Source organism: Rhinopithecus roxellana, chromosome 18 (assembly GCF_007565055.1).
Source record: "Rhinopithecus roxellana isolate Shanxi Qingling chromosome 18, ASM756505v1, whole genome shotgun sequence".
Classification (NCBI taxonomy): domain Eukaryota; kingdom Metazoa; phylum Chordata; class Mammalia; order Primates; family Cercopithecidae; genus Rhinopithecus; species Rhinopithecus roxellana.
Genome location: NC_044566.1, coordinates 39084782 through 39101976, shown reverse-complemented (window position 1 = coordinate 39101976; position 17195 = coordinate 39084782). Strand labels below are relative to the sequence as shown.

The following is a 17195-nucleotide window of genomic DNA, read 5'->3' as shown; positions in this document are numbered from 1 at the left end:
GAAAAAAATAGACAAGTTTTAAATGTTTAAGGTAATAAACATCCTCTATGAAATACAGCAGAGAGAATACTGTAAGTCTTAAATATTTAAAAAACCACAGCGTCTCATGGTCAAATCCTACACATATTATCTCTGAGGAGTTAAACCCAAAGTAATAACATAAAAAAGTCAGAGAAAACGCTGCTTTAAACAATTAAATAGGTAATGACAGAATTATATAAACATAAATTTTAAAAGAATCAAAAATAGACTGAAAAAGTGGAGCAAGCAGAAAGACCTGTGTAAAATTAATTCCCAGGACAAGAATGTTCAAACATGATAATAGTATTAGGCAGGCAAAGAGAAATGTGTGTCATCCTTGACAAGAAAAGATATATGCAAATGTAATCTTCACTCAAGGGTCTGCATGTTAACAAGCACAGCATAGCAACTAATCAGTCTCCAATATCCTAGTGCATTGTCTCCTGCTGTAGTAGTAATGACCTATATTGTGCTGTTTCACTGAGATATAAATATGTAAATGGAGAAATTTTGTACAATTATTTTAGGACACCAGGTTATTTAAAAGGTATAAAAATACTAAATAATGGGTAAGAATGGCTCTGGGTTCTAATGTGTTTTCTTGTTTCTTAAGAAATTAATGATCCCTTTTACCTTTTGCAGTTTTCCTCTCACAAAAAAACAACAGAAAAAGTAAAGCTGTAATGTCTTTTTAGGAAATTCATCTTTCTGCAGGGAGAAGTTACAGCAAACAAAGAAACAAGAATATGTTTAGCCACAGATCATGCCAAGCCAGATGGGAGATAAAAATTGCCACCTTTTCTATATAAACTAGTAAAAAAAAGTACACTAAATTGTCTTGAAAATAAAATAAATGAAGTGAGAACTAAATTACTCAAGTTAACAAATATGTATTGAGTATCTAGTTTTGTCATAGATTTGGTATAAATCAGTAGGCAAAGCAAACACAGATGTCTTTCTTCGGGGAACACACATTTTGGTAAGACAGGACAAAAAGTTAACGCTAAGCATCATAACTGTATGTCAAGTATATAGTATGCTAGAAGGTGTTAAAGGCTATAAAAAATAAACAAGTAGTTCATACAGATTGGCAACACTGGGGCTGAGGGATAGTTTATATTCTAAGGAAGATGCAGGGTCAGCCTTACTGAGAAGACAGTGTTTGAACAGAGATTTGAAGATGAAGGTGTAGGGTACTTAGATTTTTGAATAATAGGAGTTCCAGGCAGGCAAAAATTGGTACAAAGGTGTAGATGCAAGAGTCTTCCTGTTGCGTTTAGGTAACGAGAGGAACTCTGTGCACCGAGTGGATTGAATGAGCAGTAAGTTGAGGAATTAGTGGGAAGTGAAGTTGGAAAAGTAATGCTATTCATAGCATTTGGATAGGGTTTTCATACTAGATCATTCTTTGTTGTGGGAAAGTTTCTGAAAAAGATTCTTTGGTCGGGCAAAATTGAATCAGATTTCTGAATTCTCTGGTAAGTCAGCCCATCTGTGCACTTCCTTGTAAAATCCAGTTTTAGCAAAGAACCCTGCTAATTTAGCTTAGCAAGAACCACCCATCCTCAAGATCTGATCATCTTCAATATCGGATTAGGTTCTTCATTTACTACCATCCCTCACTTGATGTCTTATCACTGTGGCCTGACTTCAGAAAGAATGTTGTTGAATCGATTCAGCCAGAATCCTCCCTGATGTTTCTTTTTAGCAATTTTTCATTCACCGATCCCCACCCTGCTCCTTGACTATAAATTCCCACTTGTCCATGCTGTATTCAGAGTTGAGCTCAATGTCCCTTCCTCACTGCAAGATCCCATTGCAGTGGCCCCAGTGCCTATTGTAATAGTCCTGGATAAACTCTTAGTTAGTAAGCTTTAACAAGTGTCACTGAATAATTTTTTTAATAGTTATGGTGTATTCCAATATGGATCCATATTGTGAATCACCAAGTAAGGTATAGATTATAACTTTTCTCAAACCAATTTTTATATGGTTTTATTCCTTTATAACCTATGTGTAACGTCTTATGAGTCTAACATTTTAGAGAAAATGCTTTGAAATAAATTAATGACTACCCAAATCTACTGTAACTTCAAACTTAGAAAACTCAAATTTTTATCTTCATATTATTTGACCTTTTGAGAAAAAAGTACTTACTTTTTTATTTAATCATATTTTCCATATCTGATCCTTAAAACAAAAATTTCATAAAATTATATTTTCGGCATATTTTCAAAATGATCCACATAAGATCCTTCTTCATTCCCACTCCCATCGTTATTTTCTCTATATACGTGGTTTCAGGTCTACTTTTACTTCTGACCTCCTGATTTTGAGTTTAATGAATTTTGATCTATTTGCATATTTCCATCTGCAAATTGAAATGTCTTGAATTGTATTTTCTCCTATCTCTTATTTTTCCTCCTGTTGTCACCATCAGCATCAAAACACTTCCAGTCTTCCAGGTTAAAAATATAAAAATAGTTTTAGTTTCCCTTTTCATTTATACATAATATTCAGTTGGACTCCAAATTTTGCTGCTCTTAGCTTTAGTGTTTCTTGAAAGTTTTATTTTTGTTGCAATTTTATTTCTGTCCTCGTTTTCCTTAATCATTCTTATGAACTATTAACAGAATTTTGGCTAGATTTTCTGTTTCCAGCCTTCTCTGAATTTTGTCATTATGTCATTATGGTGGGCCCTAATCCATATAACTGATATCCTCATAAAGGGTGAAAATTTGGACAAAAGAGACTATAGATGTATGACTATGTGAAGGTACAGAGAGAGCATGACTGTGTACAAACCAAAGACAAAGGCCCCGGAAGAAATCAGTCTTGCTGACACCTTGATTCCAGACTTCTAGTTTCCAGAATTATGAGAAAAAATAAATATATATTTTTATAAGCCACCCAAAGTGTGGAAATTTGTTATGGCAGCCTTAGCAAACTAATTCAAACACACTTCTCAGATGTGCATGGGCAGCTCTTCCCCTTATCTTTCCACTTTCTTCTACTGGGAACTGAAGTTTTTAAGATGCTGATCTAATTTTTGAAAGGTACTGATCCTCTGTTTTCTGTTCTGGTTCTCTGTCTCTTCTACTTGTTTAGAAGTTAAGGTTGATGGCCTACCTGCTGCTATTTCATGAGTTGCTATAATTGAGGATGTTGTGGTATTTCCGCATCAATAAATGTTTGGGTTGTTTACACCAGATCTTTCCATTTGAGGTATCTCACTGACTGGGTTCTTATAGGAAGCTTGGTACAGATAGATAACACGGCAGATTATGTAATGTACATTAATGATATTAATGCAGCTACATTCATTCAGCACAGGGTGTACTTTGGTAGGATACGCCAACTCAGCAATTTACTCATCAGCAAAAAAGGCTTTTACTTTAGCTCTTAAGAAAGTAATTTTGTGTGCATTGACAGTTGATGTGGGTAATTGTGTGTAGCTCTCATCAGTGACAATTTGAAATAGGAGTAATATAATCATCTGGGTATAGCTTTACAGAATGAAAAACCATTTAGTTATCTACACATAGTATATCATCCTAAATCTTGCAGTCAATGACCACTTACTTGTTAACATACCGTTCCTGACAGTGGTCATCTTCTAGTTCAGTTTTTACCTTATATTGTTCTAAAAACCCAGAGTATCAGTGACTAGAGGAAATATTTGGCTTCAGAGTGTAATAAACACATATCAAGGGCTTGCTGCGTTATGCAGCCTGCTCTCATCTCTCGCCACTTTTTTAGCACAAGCCGTTATTAGCACTAGTCATTTTAATAATGACTATAGCATAAGCCTGAAAACTGAGTAAACTTAGAAACCCATATAGGCATTCTTCCTGTCAATTCAACAACCTGGAGTGCTGGGATTCTGGATGGGCATCTTATACTAGGACTGTCATTCACAATAATTAACCAACTGAATTTACCAGTCATATTGCTATCTTTTAACTACCCTACGCAGCCTCTAACAGAACTTCTGTTCCCCTAGTTGTACACTATACCCCTATATCATTGTCTCTTTGCATATGCTTTTCTATAAATCTCTACTTATCAAAAGTGATCTGACTTTTATAATCACCGCTTTCTCTCATATTAAAAAAAAAAAATCTTTAGAAACAGGTCACTCTCTTCTCTAGCCATCCAAAATACTTTGTTTCTACTGACGTGTTTATCAATCTATTCACTATAGTAAAATTCATTACTCACATATCTTTGTATCTTCTTAAACTGTAAGCAATATGGTGCTCTTGAAATAAAATTCTCTGTATGTGACTTTGTGACTATATTAACTTTTTTGAGTCTTCACTTCTTCATTTGTAAAATAGTAAACAAAACTTCTCATATATACTATAACTTTGATGGGATTTAATAACAAAGTGTTTGGAAAGTCCACTGTATTTAAACTCCAGAGACATCTACAAATTTCTTTATATACACTATATAAAGATATATATAGTGTACATATCTTTAAAATACTCCTCAAAATATAAATATCAGCCACATGCTTCCCATAGTAGGTACTTAATAGGTATTGTTGATCAAAAGAGTGAAGTTTCATTTCCTTTTCATTCTGTTTCAATGAAAATACAGACCAGCATGTATTCCATATGACTGATTTTGTACTTTTCAGCACAATATCCTATGAAGAACAGTCACTCAGTAATTGTCTGTTGAGTTGTAAATCACAAAGGTTTTCACAACAAAAGTAACAAATTTAGTTGACTTTTCTAATCAGTTATTCCAAAATGAATTTTCTTTTTTAAAATCATTTTTTAAGAATTCTGTTCATAGCTGTAAGGCCAGATAACAATCATTAGCATTTATTGACCTTTTGGAGTAGTAATTTAATCTTTGGGGGAATAAAGTTGATTAATCACAGCTTGACATATTGAAATTTGGCATAATTATTTCCCAAAAGTGCTTATAGGGCAGCAAGTTCTAGGGCATTTAGTATAATAACTAAGGCACATATTACAAATAAAATGTGTTCAAAAAAGTCTTTCTGAAATTTAAGGTCATCAATTTTAGTAAAGTCCTTCAATCCTGGAATAACCTTGCAATAGTACAGAGAATTGATCATATGTATTAATCTCACCTCCATTCAAAAATTTCAGAAAAAGTGTGGCTAATAATTTAAGTACAAGAAAAAGGGTAAATGTATAATAAAAATGAGATTTCAAGAGACTCTATAAGTGGAAGAAAATTTTAAAAAATATGGCCAATATTAAAGATTATATCACTTGACAAGCATTCAATAACCTAACTTAACATGAAGAGGCTGAAACACTAAAACCTATATTTTTGGTGCCAATTAGAGAATCTCATAAAATTTCATCGATAACTTATACTCACGGTAAACTTAAATTTGGAACGTAGTCAAATGGAGCTAAGGGACAGAACTGGACATTCGTTTTGCAAACTGAACTAAAGGCAGTAAAATTCTGGTAGATCTCCAATTCAGCAAAAACTTCTTTCTGATTATAGCAGACAGGCTGTCCTAGTCCATTTGTACTGCTTTGGCAAAAGGCCTGAGACTGGGTAATTTGTAAGCAAGTGAAATGTATCTCCTGTAGTTCAGTAGGCTGGGACATTCAGGATCAAAACTTCAGCATTCACTGTTTGGCGAGAACCTTCTTGCAGCATCCTCATATGGTGTAAGGGCAAAAAGGGCCTAGCTATCTCCTTTCAGACCTTTTTGAAGGTCAGTAATCCCACTTATGAGGTCTCCATCCTCCTGACTCAATCACCTCCTAGACGTCTCACTGCTTAACACTATTGCGTTGGAAAGTGAGTTCTACTATAAATTTTTGAAGAAGACACAAGCATTCAAACCCTAGCATAAGCCATGGATTTAGAAGCAATGTTTTTATCAGAAATCTCCGAAGCTGGTAGGGTGATTATTGGTTCTACAGCTTCTGATTATGATAGAGAACAGCGTCTAAGGAAATCCATTGCAAAACTGTGGCTTTAGAAGTCTGGAATCGGCCTAGAGTAAGTTTTTCAAACACTCAAATAACTTAGTAAGCTATCAAACGCTATGAGATAAATTGTCCATCTTTATGCTAGCTGAAATGGATTGTGTTCTAACCTGTATTCTATTTAACTGAATAATTTAATCAGAAATTTCTTTAACAGTACACAAAATATAGAAAATTGGGTTTTGTTTTCTGGATAGTTAGGTTGAAAGAGATTCAAGTGTACATTATAGATAGGATATTGACTTTTCACATTATACAGTGACAAAAGAATTAATTCGTTATCTCTACCACCTAAAATGAAGTTACTGTTGAAGGAGATGCTTTATTAGATATGGCAGCTGCTATGATAAAATCTTACAGTGAAAATGATGCTTATCTTGCAGACTGTTAAGTTACAGTGGATTTTCAGTGCTTGGCTTTACCTGGTAACTTAATTAATTTTATTTGAAAGTTAGTTAAGAAAACACTTGACTCTGGGAAGTGCAATGAGGACATTTGGATGGAATTAAATAATGGTGAATATCACAATCTTCTCAGAGTCTCTGAGACTTCTTTCTCATCATAAGAAGCTTTTCAATCTTTGCTTTGGAAGGTTATCCTTGTTTATTTTGTAATGGCCTCACTTAAGGTTAAGCCTTCTCCAGACAATCACAAGAGGTACCAGGCTTCCCTACATCCCACTTCCATCACTCCTCATAGCCACTAAACTCCAACCTGCCACTTGATGGGCAAGAAAATATCTGACCAAAAAAAAAAATAATAAGAAGAAGAATTTTACTTAGTAAATAACATAGTATTTTGCTTATCTTCAAAAGTAAAAAGAAAAAAAAATGATGGAATGTATATGAGACCAGTTGAAAATAAACATAATATTAAATTGAATTATTGTATGGAAATGAGAGTTTGAGAAAAGTTAACAAAGATTATGGATTACATATCTTAGTTTATACCACTGAGAATGGTATAATATATTTTATTGGTTAGTACATTGAATCAAGAATCAAACTTAATCTACAGTTACTGAAATTGTTATGCCTGAAATTCTTTGTATTATAAACTGAAAGAAACTCCAAAATTTGGAGAGAGAAAAATGTTGCATGTAATTCATAATATATGACTTTTTCATAATTATGTATTCAATTGACCAAGGAATTGTTTAATTCACAATGAGATTGAGAAATATATCATTTAAAACACTCCAGTGATGATTCTGTATAGCACAACAGTAAATATGTGAGATGATTAAAATTGGCTAATTAATTTTAGTAGGGATGATGGGATCCTAGAGTGTCAGGAGCAAAGAACCATCATCTGACATCCACAGGTGATGTAATTTTCTCACTTAAAGAAAGACTTGGCCAATTAACTGTGTAAATATGCACTCAAGGAAGAAACATTTGCAGTTATTCGGTTGATAATACACATTGTCTCTGAGCTATAGGTAATCCGTAATGATTCAAAAGATGAAAACTGTGGTCCACTAATCAAAGTCCATGTTGAAACGACTCTATATCACCATAGGTGTTGTTTTCTTTTCTTTCCTTTCTTTCTTTCTTTTTTTTTTTTTTTTTTTTTTTTTTGTGTGTGTGTGTGTGTGTGTGTGTGTGTGTGTGTCTGTGTCCTGACCTGCAGGACAGTCGAACAGACCCTGGAAGGGGGAGTGGGAATGGAGGAGACAAGAAAACACAAGAAATGGAGACAAGACAAATAGCCTGATCAAGTCTCGTTTAATGGTGGCAGTGCAATGCCTTATATAGGCTGGCAGAGGAAGAGGTTGGGCCAGGGCGGTGACAGGAGGCTGGGTTTACTCAAATTACAATTGCACATGCACCGTTGGTTGATAATTTTCCCGGGCGCGGGATTGCGCCTGCGCTGTAGGCTGCGTATCTTCCTGGGTGGGAAAAATGTTTGCGCATGCACGGGAAATGTTTACACGCGGGCGGGAAAGGTGAGTGGTATGGGCAGAAAAGGTTTGCACGCGCACGGGAAAAGTGAGCGGCGTGCGCGGGAAAGGCTTTAGGCGCATGCAGGAACAGTTTATAATGAAGAACCCGGAAATGTGCCATCTTGTCTCTGCTTTGTGGAGATCAAGCAACAGAGGTCGGCTAATTCCGGGCCTCATGGCTCCGGACATGTCCCCCTTTTTTATATATAACTGTGGCTAGAAGATTGTCCCTCGGGAACTGTGCCTGTCTTAGGTTGGAGTAATGCATCTCATCACTGGTACCCGTCATGGGATTAGGCAGTAGCTTATGATGGCCCTCCTGTCTTAGGTTAGTGAGAGATGATACTCTCTTACCCGTCATTGGCTGTCCAGTTCAGCGCATAGGGAAGGTGGTTATAATGGGTGTGAGTATGAACCACCTCGATCTTCTTGTTCTAGGCGATGATAATGGACCTGTATAGGTTTCGCTTGGATAGCCTCGACTTGTTGCTTAATGAATGTCAGGAGCTTATTGAAAACCAAAGGTCCTACAGAGAGTAAGAGCAATAGGCAAAGCAGGGGGCGCAGGAATGGCATAAGATAGGGAAGGAGTCCATGGAACCCAGTCCAAAATGGGTTATCGGTTATTTCTTTTCGTCGTTTTTCTAGGTCTTCTTGTAGATGCCTGATTTTATCTCTGACGATCCTGGATTTTTTGACATAGAAACAGCACTTCTCCTGTAAAGCCATGCAGATGCCTCCCTGTTCTGCAGTTAGTAAATCTAGACCTCTTCTATTTTGGAGCACTACTTCTGCCAGAGAATCTACCTGATCTTGTAAATCTTGTATAGTACTTGAAATGGCCTGCATATCTGAGATCAATTGGCGAGACAATTTGGTGTATTGAGTAACAGAAACTCCTAGGCCTGTAGCCCCAGTTGTTATGGCAGTAGTTATGCCTAATCCTGCAAGTAAGGGGATAAATTGTATTGCCCTTTTGTTTCTTCCTAAAAAGTGATCTATAGCTGGGATAGGTACAGGTTCATCTCCAGGGATAATGTCTATGTCTGGCAAAAGTGTGGCTAAGACACAGCATCCTGTCCAGTTAGTAGGTAAATAGGTATAAGCCCTATTATTGCCACGTATAAAAACTGAGCTGTTTGGGGCACAACGATTGGGAAATATTTGCTATGGTGGAACAATTATTGAACTCATTGAATCCTACATTGAGATTGTAAGTGTTATTAAGGGGAGGGGAGTAGATGCAAGAGGAACTAGGAAATTCTAAAGGCTGTATTTTAAGGGGAGGGATTATGGTGCAAGGGGTATTGGATGTATAATTTAAGTCATTGCTGGGTATGGCAAGAGGAATGGGATCTCCTGATTGCAGACACAGCCAGCAGTCATTAGCTAGACTAGAGTTGGAATTGTTAAGCAGGTTATGAGTAGCGGTGAGGAGGTTAAAGGTCTGGGCATCAATTTTCTCTTTCCCTCAGGCTTTGGGCAAGGCTAAGGGGTGGTAGTGAATTTCCAGGTATAGGGACCTTTGTAACTCTTCAAGATTTTTGTATACCCTAATTTCTCGGGCCTTGTCTTCTGGTCCTCCTCCGTCAGAGATATGAAGAGGGGGGTGAATATTCCAGCAGACAGGCTGTCCTACAATTCCAGTACAGCCAGCTGATATAAGGTTATTGGTATTTCCTAAAACTGTAGGGACATTACTGGCCCCTATAGTAGGGGTTCTAGATCTTGTTAAGACAGCAGTATAGTATGTTTTATTGTCAGAGGTACATTCTAGATAAGTAGTGTAGCAGGAACTATGCATAGCAGCCTTAAATGTGTCACAAGGGCAGGTTGTGATACCCCTCCGCTAGATAATCTTGGGGTTGACACACACTTCCACTTAAGAGAGTTACTAGGCAGGTATGCTGTGTAAGCGGAGCAGGACATGGTTGAGATGTATGTATTTGGAGGGGAGGTCACATATCCCCCCAAACAATCAGAGGGCTTACCGTGTCATTGTTGTATATATGTAAGCGCCTCATGGGGATTACCGAAGCCGGCATATAACTGGAATGCTTGGCAAATCAGCACCATGGTCCAGAGGGGCTTGTAGTTGGAGTTCATCTCTGCAATAGAGAAAAAGAGTACTCTCAGGGAGAAAATTACTCCCTGGATTGGCTATTGTTAGGTACCTGTCTTACCAGTCGCTCTGGTAGCCATCTGGCTGCATCATGAGTTTGAGAAAAAACACAAACTGAGCCTCTTCCCCAGATTAACACTGGGTCTGGACCATGCCATGTGTTGTCTAAGGGGTCTTTCCACTTAACCATGCCAAATTGTTTTTTGGACTCAGAATGCCAAAATCGATCGGCTGCTGATCTCTTCAGGTTATCCAAATTTAAAAAATTTAAAATAAAAAGTGTGTGATTAAGGATTTTCCAGGGGTGCTCTTAGTAGGGTACAATTCTCCCTTTTTTATTTTGTCCATGGTGGTTTTTAAGGATAGGTGTGCTCTTTCAACTATTCCTTGTCCTTGAGGGTTATATGGAATTCCAGTAATGTGTTTTATTTGTAATGTAAGACAGAAGTCTTGAAAGGCTTTGGATGTATAGCCAGGACCATTGTCTGTTTTCAGTTGTTTAGGCTTTCCAACTATGGAAAAACAGTGTAGTAAATGAGCTATGACATGTTTGGTAGCTTCTCCTGTTTGTAAGGTGGCTAGTATAAATCCACTAAATGTATCTATACATACATGGATGTATTTTAAGTTACCGAATTCTGAATAATGAGTGACATCCATTTGCCAGATCACATTGGGAACTAGTCCTCTTGGGTTAATTCCTAAGTGAGGGACTGGCAGGTATGTTATACAGGTCTGGCATTGTTTAATTATTTGTCTTGCTTGTTCTCTAGTTATTTTAAACATCAGTCTCAAAGTTTGACCATTAAGATGGTGTAAGGCATGAGTAGCCTGTGCTTGGACTAGGTTTGTGTTTGTAGCTATGGCTACCATCTTGGTTGCCATATCAGCCAGTTGGTTGCCCTGGTATAGAGGTACTGGTAATCCTGAATGAGCTCTAATGTGTCCAAGAAAGAAAGGTGTTGTTCTATTATGTATTATCTGTTGGCATTGTAAAAATAACTTGGCTGTGTCTGACATGTTTGATTTGTGCTACGGTCTCAAGTAAAGGTATTGAATGAGCTAAGTATGCACTATCAGTATAAATATTAAGAGCCTGATCAGGGAAGGCTAACAGCACCACGATTAGGGCTTGCAATTCTACTAGCTGAGCTGAAGTATGGCTGGTTTTGAATTTAACAGTGGTTTCAGCAAAGGTATATGCAGCAGTTCCTGTGGATGACCCATCAGTGAATACTAATAAGGCATTGTTTAAAGGTGTTTTACTGATGACATGAGGGAAGACAAAAGCACGTAGCTTAAAAAATTGGATAAGCTTGTTTGGCGGGTAATGGTTATCTAAGTTACCAGCATAAGAGGCGCAATCAATTGGCCACGTTTCAGTATTTTGCATCAACCAATGGATTTGTGGCTTAGAATAAGGTTGTATGATTGTAAAAGGTTCAATTCCAAAATATTTTTTGCTATTGTCTCTACCTAAGATGATTAAATCGGCTATGGCATCATAATAGGGGAGTAATACCTTTTTGGGTGATGAAGGCAAGTGGACCCACATAATAGGGTTATTTTGCCAGAATAAACCAGTAGGTGGCAGTGTTGTGTTAAATATTAAAAAGGTTAATGGCTGTGAATAGTCTATGTTGGTAACAAATTGCTCAGCAATGGCCGCCTCTACTTTATTAAGTGATAAAAGAGCTTCTTTTGATAACGACCTAAGGGACTTAGGGTTGGGGTCATCTCTCAGGGTGTCGAATAAAGGTTTTAAGTCTCCTGTGGTGAGTTTTAAGTATAGCCGGAGCCAATTTACGTCTCCAAGGAGATTTTGGAAATCATTAAGGGTTTGTAACTGATCTTTATGGATAACGGCTTTTTGATTGGTAATTTTAGGTCCATTTATTTGAAAACCCAAATATGTATAAGGGTCTTGTAATTGTATTTTTTCTGGGGCAATTTGTAACCCCGCTGTAGTTAGTTCTTGCTTGAGTTGAGCAAAACACGGTAAAACTTGTTCTCCCATTTTTCCTGCTATGAGGATATCATCCATGTAATGTATAATGTATATTTGTTTCCATGTCTCTCTAACTGAGTGTATGGCTGTAGCCACATATTTTTGACACAAGGTGGGACTGTTGGCCATACCTTGAGGTAACACTTTCCATTGGTATCGCTTCATGGGTTCTTTAAAATTTATAGATGGTAAGCTAAAGGCAAATCGTTTTTGGTCAGTAGGATGAAGGGGAATTGTAAAAAAGCAATCCTTAAGATCTATGATAATTTTTAAATATCTTTGAGGGATTGCAACTGGAGAAGGTAGCCCTGGCTGTAAGGCACCCATAAGGACCATAGTAGCATTTACTGCTCTTAAATCTTGTAAGAGTCTCCACTTTCCGGATTTCTTTTTTATGACAAATATGGGGGTGTTCCAAGGAGAGTTGCTTTCTGTAATGTGTCCTGCCTCTAATTGTTCCTGCACTAACTGTTGGGCAGCAGCAAGCTTCTCATTGGTTAGTGGCCATTGATCAACCCAAACGGGTTCATCTGACTTCCAAGTGATTGGGTCAGCACTTTTTTGGGGTGCAGGCATGTCAATGGCTACGGTTAAAAATTTCCAAGCCCCCATTTATCCAATTTTCCTATGGCTGGGATTGGCTGCAAAATGCCATCTTCTCTTTTTCCTAACCCTTTCCCAGGGTGGTAGCCCTGAGCCAACATTTGTGCAGTGACTATATCATTTGGGCTACACATCATGACCCTCATTTGGGAGATAAGATCTCTACCCCAAAGGTTAACAGGCAAATCAGGGATAACAAATGGCTTAATGAGACTGGAATTTCTTTCTTGATCTCTCCAGGTGAGATATTTGGAACTTTGTCTAGGGTTATTACTTTGCCCGATTCCTCGTAAATTTGTTAAGGTCTCTGAAGTGGCCCAACTGGCGGGCCAATCTTGTTGTTTAATAATTGTTACATCGGCCCCTGTGTCTATCAGTCCTGTAAATAACTTTCCATCTAGCCATAAGGTGAGAGAGGGTTTTTGATTAGTAATGGACTGTACCCAGTGGATGTCTGAGGATCCGAATCCTCCCTTTCCCCTTAGGGGCGATTGGGCTTTACTAGCTGTTTTTAGCAATGGCAACAGGAGTAACTGCGCTATTCTATCCCCTTGAGGAATGATAATGATGTTGTCAATAGCCTTGGCCATGATTTTGATTTCTCCTATATAATCACTATCAACTATTCCTGGAAAGACCTCTAGGCCTTTCATGGTGATGCTGCTTCTCCCTAGGATTAATCCAAACATGTTTGAGGGTAGGTGTCCATACATACCCGTACTTAGGGCCTGGGGTCCCATTTCAGGGGTTAATACTATGTGGGAGGTGGAACAGAGGTCCAATCCTGCACTTCCTGGGTTTGCTCTACTAAGTTGTGAAATGGATTGTTGTTGGTTGGTACAAAACTGACCGCCCCATAAGCTTGTTTCGGGGCCTGGGGCCGGCCCCTCAATCCATTTCCCTTTTGAGGTGTTAGGGGATTTCCTTGATTGTCAGTTCTAGATTTACATTCGTTGGCCCAATGTTTTCCTCTTTTACACCCAGGGCAGAGGCCTGGGGCTTTTGCCTCTAAGGTCTTAGCTAGCTCTCCCTTACAATCCCTAGCAAAGTGTCCCATTTTTCCACACTTGAAGCACCCCTTGCTATTCTTATTTTTACTAGCAAGGAAGTCTTTTACAGTGTGTCCACTAAAAGCAGCAGCCATAGCCAAGCCCTGTTGATATGAAGGCCCCATGTCTGAACAGAGGGGGATGTAGCCTGTTAAGTCTGTTTTCTTTCTATAAGGTCTGATTACTGCCTGACAAGCTGGGTTAGCGTTTTCATAAGCTAGCTGTTTTACATAATCCACCCCTGCCTCGGCATTTCCAAATATTCTGCTGGCCGTGGTTAAAAGTCTATGTACAAAGTCTGCAAAGGGCTCATCAGGTCCTTGTTTGACCCCCGTGAGGGAGGCTCCTGGATCCCCTTTAACAGGAAGTTTTTTCCAGGCTTTGGTAGCCGCTGCTTGGATTTGAGAAAACAGTCCGGGATTGTACTGCATCTCAGCATCGGTTTCTGTGTAGTTACCTGAGCCAGTTAGCATATCAAAATCCCAACCATATCTGGCTTGTTGGTTTCTCTTGGCCGTATCTCTACAATTCTCATAAAATTCTGACTTCCAAATCAGATGGTTGCCTCCGGAAAGAACTGCTCTGACTAAGGTATTCCAATCTATGGGAGTGAGCCAGTTTTCGGCCACAGATTCGACTATGGCCAGGGTGTATGGGGCAGTAGCTCCGTATTGCGAGACAGCAGTTTTTAGTTCTTTTATTACAGTAAATTCAAACCCATTGTGATGTCTCCAGGCTCGGCCCTGCGCATCTGTAGTTTCAGTTCCTGGAAAAACGTTTCGAGGAGAGGAATCCTCCTTATCCCTACTACCAAGCAACTTTCCTTTTGGGACATGCTGTCCTGGGTCTCTGAGGGTGAGAGGGTTTCTCTATTCCTTTAGGGTATTGAATGCTCTCACTTCCTGTCCTTAACTTCTGCAATCTAGTAATTAAAGACTGATGTAGTTCTTCGAGCTTTGTTTGCTCTTCAAGTTGTGCAATCTTTTCTCTAAGCTCCTCTTTTGGGTCTATTACTGCCATAACTGCGGGGGCAGAAGCCTTAATATAGGGAGGGGGGTAAGTAAAAGTTCATGGACAGTCATAATTATGATATTTTGCTGCCTCTTCCTCTAAATTATCCCAGTTTACTTCTGAAGGGTTAAGGTTATTTTTACTTTTGCTTTCATTAGTTGTAGGTAAAACTGGGTATTTTTTGGCCTTTTCCTTATTTGATGTTTCTATATTCGTTATTGAGGGGACCCCAGCCTCTTCCTCGTCGCTTTGTAGCGATATAAGGTCTATTTCTTTGCTAGGTGTGGATTTTTCGAGGTTGGTTTGGGAGCTGCCTCTTAATATTTCCTCAGTCTGAGTAACCACCACCATTACCTCAGGATCTTTCTCTTTTTCCTTTTTATCTATTATATCTCTGATTAAGTTCCAAAAAGAAAAAGCTGTCACCGGAAACTTTTCTGGTCCAAAAGTACTATAATAATCTTGAAAACAATCTCCCACCCTATGCCACCTCTTTATGTCAATGGTTCCCTCTTGTGGAAACCAAGGGCAGGTATCTTTTACAAAATCAAAAAATTTAAATAAATCATTACTTTTAACCCTTACTCCTCATGCTTTTGGGGCCTCTTTTAACTGCCCTACATAAATCTGATGCTGGCTTAATTCTTGTCCCATAATCAGACACTATTACTCACCTCTGGTTCCAACGCGGCAGGCTGGTTCTTCCTGGGCAGAAAAATGTTTGCGCGTGCGTGGGAAAGGTGAGCGGTGCACGTGGGAAAGGTTTGCGCACGCACGGGAAAGTTTCTAATGAAGAACCTGGAAATGTGCCATCTTGTCTCCGCTTTGCGGAGATCAAGCAACAGAGGTCGGCTAATTCTGGGCCTCATGGCTCTGGACATTTTTGATGGAGTCTCACTCTGTTGCCCAGGTGGGAGTGCAGTGGTGTGATCTTGGCTCACTGCAACTTCCACCTCCTGGGTTCAAGCATTTCTCCTGCCTCAGCCTCCCAGGTAGCTGGGATTACAGGCATGTACCACCTGGCCTGGCTGATTTTTATATTTTTAGTAGAGACAGTGTTTCACCATGTTGGCCAGGCTGGTCTTGAACTCCTGATCTCAAGTGATCCACCCACTTTGGCCTCCCAAAGCACTGGCATTATAGGCATGAGCCACCACATCTGGCCAGTTTTTCCTAAGTTCATCAATTTATCCAATGAGTACTTTCCCAGATCCTGAATATGTTATTCATATACATATATTTGACAGTTAACAGAAATAGAATCTTGTTTTCCTGACCTTAGACGTAAGAGTTATTTTAGTAAAACGAGAGAAATGGAACCTCTAGAACTTAACTTCCTTAGTAAAAGAGCAAGTGATAGCAATACATTTCTGGGTGAGCTGCATAAATAAGTGCTAGTGTTAAACACCTGAAAAGTGTACATACTATACACATATTTAGCTTACTTAACTGGTCTGTACAGACGTGTCCTGAAAAATTACTCTGGAGAAAATTAATACATCCCCTGATATGCAACTCTCCATCTGCTAACAGCTTTTTCTCCATTCTTTAAGGGAAAGCACCAGATGTAATTTGATTAAATCTATCAGAGAACAGCAGTAGACCCTCATTTTCTTACCTCTGCATTACAGTAACTCTCCTGTTAAAGTTCTGAATTAATCCAGAGGGATGTTGATCGTTTTACTACTCCAAAACATAGCATATTGGTCTATAACATTTATAATGTCAAGACCTGATGGGAAAAAAAGAAGGAGGTATCCTGAATGAGTTGGCAAGGCTTACACATTCTGAAGGCTGAGAGAACTAATTCTCAGAGTCTGTCTCCTAAGTGAAGTTTCAAGGAGTTATTGTGTGTATGTGTATGAGTGTGATGTTTCTTTCAAGGTAAAAAATACAGATTGTAGCTCCATTCACCCACTACTGCTGAAATAGAAGCACAGTGATTTTTAGGACGTTTTTAATTTTGGAAACAAAATATATCATATAGTTGAATTGTTCTGACCCATTTTACTGGATAAATTGAAAGACTATTAGTTTTTATCAGACCCTAAATCAAGAAGATGCTTTCCACCTTGTCCAGAGTTCACTTCAAGCAGCTCAGTCACCAGTATTAAAGACTTAGTAGACCAAGTTGAAAAGACAGTCAGTAAACATCACAAGTATTAGCTATACTGTAAAGCAAACACACAAACGTTTATTAATTGCTTTGTAAAATAAGTTGAAAATTTACTGTTACAATATAACAAACGTAAGTAAAGAGAAAAAAGATATAGAAAAGAAATATACTGTGTACAATGTAATCTCATAGATTTAAAATGAATAAAGATTGATGATACTTGAGAAATAAAAAATGTTAAATAAAAGAGGAAAATACCATAGATAAAAAACTGCTATAATGATTACACGTAAAACGTTCAAGTATTTGCTTAGAGAATGACATGAA

The 17195-nt window shown here is 38.3% G+C and overlaps 1 long non-coding RNA gene across 1 annotated transcript in view; it reads right to left on the bottom strand.

The window, feature by feature from the left end:
- Positions 1-16921, bottom strand: part of LOC115894630 — a 72038-nt gene extending 55117 nt beyond the window's left edge. The window contains exon 1 of the long non-coding RNA XR_004054776.1: positions 16799-16921. This is a non-coding gene — a long non-coding RNA (uncharacterized LOC115894630). The remainder of the gene's footprint in view (positions 1-16798) is intronic.
- Between the last annotated feature and the right edge of the window lie 274 nt (positions 16922-17195).